This window comes from Corapipo altera, unplaced genomic scaffold (genome assembly GCF_003945725.1).
Source record: "Corapipo altera isolate COAL_440 unplaced genomic scaffold, ASM394572v1 0, whole genome shotgun sequence".
NCBI classification, from domain to species: domain Eukaryota; kingdom Metazoa; phylum Chordata; class Aves; order Passeriformes; family Pipridae; genus Corapipo; species Corapipo altera.
Window position 1 is genome coordinate 66,755,984 of NW_020884872.1, and position 12,592 is coordinate 66,768,575.

At 32.9% G+C, this 12,592-nt stretch overlaps 1 long non-coding RNA gene across 1 annotated transcript; it reads left to right on the plus strand.

Annotated features, from left to right (window-relative positions):
- The first annotated feature begins 628 nt into the window (after nt 1-628).
- Nucleotides 629-11,099, plus strand: LOC113945456. Its single transcript, XR_003527095.1, has 3 exons — nt 629-1,137; nt 4,263-4,352; nt 10,966-11,099. It is a non-coding gene; the product is annotated as an uncharacterized LOC113945456 (long non-coding RNA).
- Nucleotides 11,100-12,592: the final 1,493 nt, after the last annotated feature.

Here is a 12,592-nt window from a genome sequence, read left to right on the forward strand (position 1 = left end):
GAAAGAAACAATTACTCAGGCTTTCTCTGATGGCTGAATTTTGCTGCTAATCCAAAATCAAGCTTTTTATTAGATATATGGACAGGAAGCACAAAAACCGAAGTGGCAAGATATTGATCAATTTATAAGGTTTACTGACAATTGCTTTGTAGATTCCTGAAGATTAGATCCTGTTCGAAATACTGCACAAATATTTAATGGGAAAAACTGCTCCACCATTTGGATGTCTTTTTTTTTAAGCAGTTCTGGATCTTAATGCTGAATTAAACTTGCTCATCAAAATGGATGTAGTCCAGAATCCTGTAATTGTCATGAGCAAATTTGGAATTAAAACTTCTGAATTTATTCAGAAACCTGTTACAACCCCTTAAACACTTTCCTTAAGACCAGACTTCAGTGTTTTTAAGATGATTAAATAACTGTAATATCCAATATAAGGGGAGTGGCTGAAACAAATGCGATTATTCAGGAGAAGGCACAAGGAGATCTTACAAATGTGTGCAAAAATCTGATCATTAAAAGAGACACAACCAGACCCTTCTCACTGGTGCTCGCTACCAAGACAAGATAAAATTGTTGTACGGTGGAAAAAATATAAATGACACCAAAACAATAAAACTTTTTCACTGTGAGTATGGTCAAGCACTGGAAGAAATTGCCCAGAGTGATTGTGAAGCCTCCATACTTGGTGGTATTCAAAACTTGTTTGGATATTGTACTAAGCAATCTGTTATAGCTGTCGTTTCTCTGAGCCAAGGCACTTGACTAGAAGTCTCCAGCCCAGACCACGAGTCGTGTCTGTGAGGATGTGACCAGGACAAGGTCAGGACAAGACATCAGCCCATGGTTAGGGATCAGGGTCAGGTTTGGTGAAGGGAAGCAGAGTCAATCAAAAAAATGGAAGGACAGGCAGGTCTTCAGGGTTGAGCAGAGGTGGTGTTGGGATGTGGGAATGTGAGTGGGCCTAGCTTGGCAAGGCCCATTTCTTGGCACCGGGAACTAGAGTCCGGCCCTGCTGCAGCATCACCGGGGCAGTGGCAGAGGGTCCTGGGCACTAAAATGGTGTCCTGAGCCATGGGCAGGATGGGGAAGGCCCTCAGACATTAAAGTCCATAATTGAACTCACGTTCCTTTCAGGTGTTTGGGAGATATTCTCCTGTGATGTAAAGGACACAGATTAACTTCCTTGGTACCATCTCTGAAAAGCAAATCATAAGGAATTGAATGAAACATTAATTCTCCACTGTTTTTCTAGTAAATGTAATGAGATGCATGGGATCCTAGAAATCTAGTTTCACAATGATGTATTTATTTTTAGACAAATTTGTCTTAATGCCTATGGTTCTTATCTTACTTAAATTTAACCTGGACTTTCAACTCAGAAAGTCTGTTCTAATCTCAAAACTATACAGTAAATACATTTTCTTTTAGTTGGAATGCCTCTTTATGTAAAAATACAAGTAAACTTTTAGCTGATATTAAAGGCATGTCTATACCATTTTGAATTCAATACTACAATGAGATACCTTGACCAACAAGGTTTAGCTCAATTTTTTTTTGTTTAATATTCTGTCTGTACTCCTAATTTGTCTTAGATGTTTCAATAAGCAGACAGATTTTCTTGCCTGTAGCATTACACTATCACATAACTCTGATACAAAAGATAGTGTTTTAAAAGCTAGTTCGGATGTTTTTAAGTGGTGCTCATTATTAAAATTGGACATACAGACACTGTGAAGCAAGACCACAATAATATGTAGTCTTAGAGTTCAATCCTGACTCTTGGAAAAGTGAATGTGGGTTCAGGCCCTTGAGGTTAGCTGCTGTGCCCCATGGGCTGTGGAATAGATGATGTCTATTCCTCCACTGGTAACCTTCATTTCAAAAACTTTCTTCCATGTGTTGTTTCACAGATGCCCAAAAGAAACACACTCTTTAAGTTTAAAATACTGTTGTATATAAGCAAAATGAAGAAAACAGTGTTTCATTTCCACAGAGAGTAAAAAGTCTCCTTCCCCACTCTTCCAAGTTCTGTTCGGCTGCTGAAGTAAGAAATAACTAAATTATCCCACAATTTCCATAAATATATTAATTGAACATATTAAGTCAAATTCATACATGATTATTTTTAAGATTAAATTTATTTAAAATCACTGCAGAATGAAGGATATTGTTTAGCTAGCTATGGTCAAAAAAAGATATCACAATACCACAATTCAGTTTTCGTGTCACTGTGTTCTACTCAGCTTAGAGGCACTGATCTTGGAATTAGTTAATATATACTTAGTGCTTTGAAAACAAAAAAAAAATAGTGCTTTTTCTGATTCTAATACTTTTTCTAATTTTTTCTTTTACACTGTTGTTATCAGTATTATATGTATTATTGTTATGATTAATGTCATGCATAGGTCTCATTTGATTTTTTGGTAATGTTAGCATAAATATTCTTACAGAAGCCTCTTACTTTGATACTTTCCAGTAACAGAACTTAGAAAAACTTTTAGAATTCTGTAGCTGAATGATGGATATTCTCTCGTGGTTATTTAAGACTTGAAATTTAATAGCATAAGGAAATGCACTCTTGAGGTATTTCAACTAGATGATTGCAGGTAGTCCTTCACTGAAAAATGTAAGTAATGCAACAGGGGTATTTTTGTCATAATATAATCATATCACTAAGTCTGTAAAAGATATGAGATTTAGCAGAATATCTGTAATTCCCAAGGGGGGTGATTATCTCCTGACAGCTACCCACTAGATTCGCCTTGCTGCTTTTATAAGAAGTCTGCTTTGTGTGAGATAATGCAGTTTAATATCCTAGAAGATCAGTTGACAGCAGTTTCGCATGTTTCACATGAAATAATCTGTCATTATGAAATAATATAACATTTAGAATGTTCTTTAGCTATTGAGAGCCCTCCTCCAATTCAGTGATCCAGTGTAGTATTAATGACAAGCAAAGTGATATGTCCAACAACCTAACGATATTGGGAACTTAGAATAAAAATGGTGAAATGTTATGAAAACTTTACTTTCTGTAGAAAGTTGTAAGATTTTTTTGTGGTTGTTCGTTTGGTTTTGATTTTTTCCATAATATTTTAATAAGTTCAGTTCAATACAATATTGCAAGAGTACAGATGAAACTGGGCTACTTTTAATCTTGCTTTTTGGGTAACAACAGTGAATGACATAACACCTCTTAGCTTAACAATGTCAAATGTAATTTGTTTCCTGGTCAGATTAAGTCCTTTTTAAGAAGTCACTGCTGGAAAGCTACTGTTATCCAGGCTACCCATTAAGGTTAATTTACTGCGTCCCAGTGACTCTTCATTATGGTAGATTCAGTAGATAAATAACTGTGTAGAACAAAGGATGAAATATCTAGACTAAGTGACATATTAAAAGTTAGATAGTAACTAATTCTCTAAACTCATCCCTTCACCATCAACAGAAAAAAAACTTCTCCAGATAGTAGACCTTATTATCCACTTAGCTCAGATTTAGTAGATTCTTAATTGTTTTTTTCCCCAACATACAGCATTCATCTCTTAAGAAACACATTTTTGTTATAATCAACCTTCTCTAAACTCTAAATGGCGCAAATCTCCATTGAAGTAACAAATGGTGAAATATGTTATCAGCTCTTCCTATACACTGATTCAATGAGATCATTTTAATACCTAATATCACACTGTCATACTTAATTGAAAAATATATGTTAGAAAAACCCAAAGAAAAAAACAACCCCACCCAGCCGCTTAATTCAAATCCAGAAGACAAGATAACAAAAAATAACAAAAAGAATCTCAAATTCGCAGAATTCTAAAGATCATTAAATTTAAATGACAAAGAATCTACTATTTCTTTCCGAATTGGCATTTTTGAAAGAAATACTCATAAGAATGGGGGTTCCAAAAATAAGTAACAAAGGATTTGCTAACAGATGTAAATTTGTACCTTTTTGTGTCTTTTTATATCTTTATGCTGAACATTTAAGTCACAATCACAAAACATAAAAATGAATTAATTCTTATTCATACTAGCACATTATTTTTATTCACTCAACAGGTTGAACTGGGTTGGATATCAGTGTTAGAAATTATTTTGAACAATGTCAACTGGAATCAGTGGAAGTACTAGTATGATATTAGATTACTGGAAATCTGGCAAGACAGAATAATGCTAAATAAATACGAATATTTGTCGACTCTTTAAAAAATACATTTTTGGCTAGCTTCATGCTTTTTCTCTCTTTTCCATAGATGTTCATAGCAACTGAGGTGTACGTGCACAGATTATCAGAGAAACCAAATTTGTCTCATGTGCAAGTAATATCATTAGAAATATTAAAGGTGTTTTCTTTTTACTCAGTCAGAAAATACAAACTACAATGTACAACTTACTTGAACAAGCAGATCTAAAAAACCCCAAAAAAACAGCTAGAAAAAGGAATATAAGTCATTACAAAGAATGGCTGGTGGGTAATGAAGCAATGATCACCTTAGAGTAACTTTGAGCAAATTAAATAGAAGGAAAACACCATGGTATCCTTGCCTTAGCCTTAAAAAAAGGACAAAAATCAAAAGGTGGAAGACTAGCCCCTAAAAAGTATTGATATAAATGGTCCACTTAATTATGAATATTAAAAAATACTTTTCTTGGAAAAGACCGGAACTGTTCATCCATAACATTTAGTCCTATGGGCTTACAGCAAATAATTTTAGAAGGCTGAGCTTATTAAGTCAGTTTATCAGCCTTGAGAAACAAAGGGTTGTGAAGAAAAAGGACAAGATGATTTCAATATCCAAGATGGTACTGAAAACTTCACGGATTGGGCATTTTATATTGCATGAAATGCAGATTCTTTCATATATTTGTAGGAAGTCCAACAAATCAGATTTTCTTCCACACATGCAGATCAGTCACGTAAGATATATGCATTTGAATTAGTACAAACATTTCAAACACAGTAAATTCATTTTCAGGCCTTGTTTCAAACCAAACCATGCATGTATGCACATCAGACTAGCACAAGACATGCAACTGGGAGATGTAATGGCAGAAATGCTGGGAAAAATTCATAGGACTCAAAATTTTGAGGTCTGAAGCTGAAAATGTTGTGTTTCATAGAACTTTGCATCAAGAAACTACTAGTATTTCTGAGAATCTTAAAAGACCCTGAAGTAAGCCAAAGTCAAGTTTAGCTTGATTCCAGCAGAGTTAAAAATGGTAGATCTCGAAGAGGCTGAACTCCTTACATGTTTTCTGGAAAACCAAAACTGTCAAAGATTGATAAAGAATATTTTTCAAAAAATTTGTAATCTTATGAAAGTTTTTTCAAAGATATATTGCCAACCATGAACATGTGAAGTGATTTTAAGCAATTTGTAATTCAGATGGAGATAAAGTAGGAACCACCTTCAATCCCTACAGTATCCTGGCTAATTAAGGAATTATTTATTTTACATCTTTTTCTTCTGAGGCATTGGCATTGTTTGACAGTATTCTTTATATGAACTTATTTCCCCAAAAAATATTCCTTCTCAAAAGAATAATTATACCTTCTTTACACAGCACTGTAAAGGCACACACAGAAACAGTTGTTCACAGTTCAAAATTCTCCCAATTTACCTCCTCTAGTCCTGAAACATGGGTTTGTCGTTTGTCAATTTATTAATGTGGAGATATCAGAAGTGAAAGAAACACTTTAAAAATCCATAGAAAGTAAATAGCAATATTTTGGTAAAATAAATTACATTTAAAGAGTGATTTAAGAAAAGAAAGCCTGGACTTGGGTGGGCTGGGAGGAGAGCTGTTCACCTCTCTTCAACATAGATCAGATACATTTTAAATTCGTGGATGGCATTCCTGAAGCAGGATGAAGGATTATAATCAATGTATATTCTTATATAACATATGAGAAAACCTCTTCTCCTAGCATTTTGGCAGAGTTTACTTTAAAATGACAAGTAACATTTTCTTAATTAAAGGCACCACTAGTATTTAGAATTATTTCTAAGCAGACATCTTTCAAGGTTTACTGTTTAGAAGTACGAAAGGAAGTTTATTATTAAGACAAGTAGAATCACTAAAGAGGAATCAATTATGGGAGAGCATAACATGACTCTGAAGCTCTTGTTTTGTAATTTTTTTTAGTAATAAAATTTAGCCATGAAAACACTTTAGATTTTAATACAGTTGAAAAATTGATATATTCTGTTTGTTAGAGAGATACTAACCTTGGTACTTGTGATGTGGAAGAAATTTGAATATACATGCTCATAAAATGCAAATTCAGAAGGAAAATATGCCTGATATTCTGACTAAAGACTTCAAATTAAGACTGTAAATAAATTTAGAATCAAAATGAAACTACAGCAAAGCATACTGGATTAATCATCACAGAATTTGAATTACCCAGATGTAAGCTCTGTATGAGTCTCTAGATCTTGGCCGAAAGAGACACTGTTTGAAAACAAGAGACTGCTAATGTTGACAGAAAACAGATAGGAAAAAAAATATAGGACAATAACAGATTTATTTCCATATAGACAACTCATATTCTATCTTCTGAAAACATGGTTTGCAAATTTTGAAATATTTTTAAGGCGTTCTGGTCTGCATAATATATATATTCTTGAAATTCAAGGTACGTTTTCATGCATTTCTATTTTTTCTCATTGAAAATAATAACAATAATAATAGCTGTTTATACCTTTTCTATCCTTGAATCTTGTCTGAATTCAAATTCTTAAGTGATATAGATTATACACTGTTACTTCCATATTTTTAAAGGAAAGTGAAAATTGTACAATATTTTTATTAGAGGTGATCTATTAGAATGATGTATTTCAAAAATTAAAGCAAAAAAAAGAAGAAAATGTTTTCTTATGTATCCTTCTGCTAGTACTAATACTACTTTGAAAAAAGTTGGAACAGTTATGAAAATGGGGTCCTAATCTATTCTGACTCAGTCATTTTTTCTGATTTTTTATTTTAAGAGTAATTTAACTTTACAATGAATACCAGTTTTCAAAATGGGACTGAAATAATTTGCTTGAATTTCTTGGAAAATCAGTTATCAAAGTATCTGGAGCAAATATATGCATTGTACATAAATGTATAAATTCTATAAACATAAATTTACATTAAAAATACAAGAGAAAATTAATAGGACAGTTGTGTCTAAAACAATGAGTAATTTTTACATTTTGTGAATCTTCAGTAAGACTTTAACAGGGAAAATATCCAAGATTATTACCATATTTCAGGGAAAAAAACAGGGATTTATTGCTAGAATACAGAGGAAGCATAGAAATAGTTTCATTTTTAGAAAATATGACTTCCAAGCAAGGTGAAAAGATGTCAAATTGTACTGTTGAAAGACAAGAAGGCTGGAGATTTAAACACATAATATAGAACACCAGAGAGGTGTTGTCCATGTCCACTATTGTGACAAAGATTTAGATTAACTGTCAGAATTAGGTTTCAAATTCATTTAACTTACCAAGGTAGTGCATTAAATCTTCACCATTGGAGGACTTCAAGAGAAATTTAAACAGTCATTTGCTACTAAGGGTTAGTATAGATGTTCTAAACTGGGGCGATGAGTTGAATTAGATCTGGATGCTACTTCTCTTTCACTTTTTATCACTTCAACTTTTTTATTGCAAATATATTAGAAATGTACAAACAGTTAAATACAATTAATTTCTGTGTTGTTCATTATTGACAATGTAGGAAATTTGGTGCATAAATGAAAACTAAAAAAAATATACCACAAAGTTCACAGGTGCAATATAGAAATCTAAATACGAACTGATATTCTGAAAAGTCTTATGCAGCTGCTATTAAACTGACTGATTATTTTGGTAACTAAATTTTGGATACCAGCTATATTTGTATATCAATTTACTATTTTCAGTTACCCTGACACCTTAAGTTTATGGCCAAATGCATCCTAATTTTAATTCTGTTGGAGTTTATCTCATAGTCACCCAGCCAAGACCTAATAGTCAGGCATTTTGGAATCATTGTTAAATCATCTGCAAATATATGCTACTAGAGTTAGCACTTTTATTATTGCGTAAATATAGCCGTAGGAAAAGCAAGTGATGCTCTAAAAACATCAGTGATCAAAGCACTCTTACAGGATACATAAAAAAAATTCTCCCTCTCCCTATGCTTCTCCCTCAGATAATTAAAATCCGTGAGTGCAGTCAAAGAACCACAAAATCAGAAAATCAGAGAATTACAGAATGCTTGCACAGAAGCACAAGCAAAGTTAACAGTGGCGGTCTGAAAAATAAAAACTAGACACGATTCCAGTATGGGGGAACTGGAATAGTTTATTGAACACGAGAAGACGATTTTAAAGGTATCTGAGGTTGGACATGTTAATGAAGGGGACGAGTTATGTTAATTATGGAATTACACAAGTTTTTACTGCAATTTCTAAATAGTTAATTTTTCTTCTAGTAGGATTACATGGGGGATAGAGAGATTACAGGGGTTTAGACATGGTTTGATACAATCATCTCAAAAGTCTTTTCTGATTTCTGCTGGAGCCAGGCTTGATCCATGAGGTAGAACTTTAACAGATCTTGTGAGAAGGGTCCAGCTCCTTCAGATCACGAGGTTTTTGTCAGCCCTTGTTTTCCTTTGCTGAAAGCTGGGTTTGGGCTCCCACAGTTAACTGAACCAGGTTGCTCAGGACCATGACCGGTTGCATTCTGAATATCTTTACAGAAGGAGACTTCACAGTATCTCTGGAAAACCTATTACAGTTGGTCACTTTCACAGTAAAAAAAGATTTTTCCTAAGTTCATATGGAATTTCATCCTTTTTAATTTGCGCCCATTGCCTCTTGTCTCAGCAGTGGGCACTACTGAGAGCAGTCTGGTTACCATTTCTTCATTCCCTCCCATCAGGTACTTATACACAATGATAAGATCCCCCTAAGCCTTCTCTTGTCCAGGCTGAACAGTGCCAGCTCTCTCAGAAAGAATTAGTATATTTCAATGCTAATAGGGTAATACCAATATTACAATGCATAGTTTGTTCCTGTAATTTCTATTGGTTCACAAAATCTAGGAATATCATGTATAGAAACATAAATATTGGTCACACAGGTTAGAAAATATGTCTTTATATGTATGTCTTTAAATGTGTCCAACTGAAATTGTAGAAAATAAATGTTTAGTGTTGGTATCTATGTATGTTCTTAGAAAGAGTGAAACTAAGGAGTGTGACTGCTCTGCAAGTATTTCAAACAACCCAAAGGCAGCATACACTTTTAAATGCACCAGGATGTGCCACCTAAAATATGTCTATGTGGAGTGTCAGGCCCAATTCTTTACCCAATCAAGTAATAGAGAATTTAGCCACTATTTTCAAAGGGATTTAGATTGATCTTAGAATCAGATTAAGAAAATAAATATTGCAAAAGTATTCCTCACTTATTTTAAAAGTATCCAAATGCAATTCACTAAGTGTGACCCCAAAAAATTCAGCACAGTATCAAAAAAAAAAACCAGTTGTGTAATTTGATGCTAAATGAATCTACCTAGACCAATTAACCTAGAACAGGCTTCCAGACGCAGCTATGTAATATCAACAGAAATAAACTCATAAAGGAGAGGAAGGTTGAGTGAAGAAAACTTCTAAGGGATATCAGGACAGAATTAAGAATAATTATAAAAAAGCCTGGGATCAAGGATCTTGCAGACAAGTTTGCACCGGAGTTCAAGATAACACAAATCATTTTATGACACTTGTAATTCACTGATGCATTAAAAATAGTCAGCAAAATACTATAACTCTACTGTTTTTAAGGGGAGAGGAAGAATGATTTCTGCTAGATTTTCTGGCATTTTAGTTGGCTAAAATTACATCTATGAAGGACTAAATTACTACCAATGCACAATAAAAAAATGTTTCATTAATGAAACAAGAACTATACATCTACACAATGTGGGTTTCTGTTGCTTACTGGAATCCCATCGCCTTTCGTTTTTTAGCTATTAAAATTCTGATAAAATATAAACATGGAAAACTAGAAACTCTCGTATTTTCCTTGAGGAAACTTGAAACCCGGTTAAATTCTCATATGAATAAAGGCAGGACCTCAAGTAGTTGGTAAATTATCCACCAGAGCCCAAGTTCTGTGAAGGGAAGCAGAACAAATACAGGCCAAATTATCTTGACCAGTTATGAAGTAGTACATGCTAGCCTGTGAGGAAATTGGAGGTAACAGTTCTAGGTTAATGTCATATAGCTCTCTTTTTTTTTTCTCTTTCGAAAAGGTTCCAAAATATTACTGTATTACAGATTTTCCATTTTTAGTATCAGCACCTTCACACTTAATGTTGTTCACACTGTTTGCTGACAATGTCCATTCTACTTGCTTATAGAAAGATAATGATAAATAATTTAAATACTTTCAGATGCCTTCCATATGAGATGCAAACTATGTAAATATTCCAGCTCATTATGAGCTGAGATAGAAACTGAAACTCAGAAAGTAGATTCTTAATATATATATATCACAACAGCATAACTAGTATAAGTAGTGCTTTTATGAATATACAGGGGAAATACAGGCTTGTTAATGTTTTCAGAAATTCATACCTGTATATTTTTAATTAAACTGATAGAATTATTGATTTTTATATAGACTGTTTTCAGAACTGCTTTTTAATGAAAAATAATTGTAATAATTATTTTATTTAATATTTATTTGAGTGTACATTATATATAGTTGTATTTTTTTTTAATTGAAATGACATTTCAAATGAAAGAAAGAAGAACTTATTACTGTCTTTTCCTAGACTCATTATAATCCTAGTCATAGTGGTATCATCCACACACACAGAATTAATGTGGCTAAATCTTCATTTCATCAAGATTTTCAAGTGCATTAATTTGCATGTTGCAAGAATAGTAACTGTAATCTCCTTTCCTCAGGCAGATTCATCAATATTTGGGACTTCATAAGTGAAACCAAAAAAGAACAAGTTAGAGCATGGAGACAAACAGTTCTACTGTAATTCAATCTTAATAAGAAATTGTCAATTCCTAATAAAGTCTTTTCCAGTCTACTTTCTATGTCTTTAGAACTTACTAGAAGTTAAAAATGTATTTTCAATTATTTGTTCCCCGATGTTTCCTTTAATAGAAATTAAATAATAATTTAGTATCCAATGTTCATAGCAAACATTCAGTGGTAGATAACTGATAGCTTAATGTTGAAGGATGGAAGGACCTAGAACTAGATGACTGAATGTGTAACTCATGATGGGAATCATTATGGGTTTTTGTAATACAGTTGGCTTGATAATAACTCATAGTTCATAGATGTAGTTATAAGTATGGAAATTCAGATGTAATAGCTTTTGGGGAGATTCAAAGCTGTTAATTTCATAACATATTGGTAATTAAGATTTAATTAGATCTGGCTCTGCTGAAATTTCATTCAGGACAAGTAGATACCAAAATGAAGTTTGGTGCCATTCAGGAGTTTTGGTTTGGTTTAGGTTTGTTTTGGTCTGAAATCTACAGTATATTTGGCATAGGTTTAACAAATAAACTAAGCATTGGGGGGTTTTGTATATTTACTTAGTATCACTGCTGTTGGGAGAGGAATGCAATATTTTAAAATCTTATCTATGTGCTTCACCCTAGGACATTTTATGGAACAATAAAAATCCTCAGGAGTTTTAGGAGCATGTTGACTGGTCACTGAGCCAGTATTGTGTGACTTTTCATCCCTGATGACTTGCATTACATATGACAAGGAAAAACAAAAAGCACATAAAGGAAATTAAAAAATCTTCTTTATTATTTTTTTCAAGATTTCTAGATGCTTATCTATAATTAATGATCCCCCATTAATCACAGTTCATATTTTGCTGTCATTTTTATCTATTAAATACACTCACATCAAATTAGAATTATTCAGTCAACTGCGAAATAGAGAGTTGTAGGTAAAACATAAGTAATGATTATTAGGAAAGATTTGTAACAACTCTGTTTCTTTCTAAATTAGTAGAAGTATTTAAAATTCCAGTTGCATATCATACACTCTGAATAAATCCTTTGTAAAGCTATAAATGGTATTTTTCTATCTAAAAATAACCTTTAGTTTTTTATACTTTTAAGGAACTTTCTAAGACAAAGCTCTGTGTTTCTTTGACATGTCTCTGTAGAACATTTTAATACAGAATAATATCACTTCTGTATTAAAAAAAAAATTCTAATTCTTTGAAATTTGCATGTTTTTCTTTGATGTTTCTGTTTTTCAGTTGCTCTTCCTGCATTATGTTTTCTAGGGGTTTTGAATACTCTAATTAGACATTATTTTGAAGACATTTATTTTGAGAATAAAACTGTTAGGTCACTGAAGAATTATCACATACTCTGTTTTTCTCAATCTTGTTATGCCATTTCTATAAAATTCAGATTTCCAGACTGATAAAAATGTGTTGTTGGAAACCAATATTTCCTGGTACCTGGTACACTTTTTGAAAGTGTGGTTTTCCTGGACTGTTGACACTAGGTAGTGAAGATGAGACTGCAAGTATTTCACCTCATT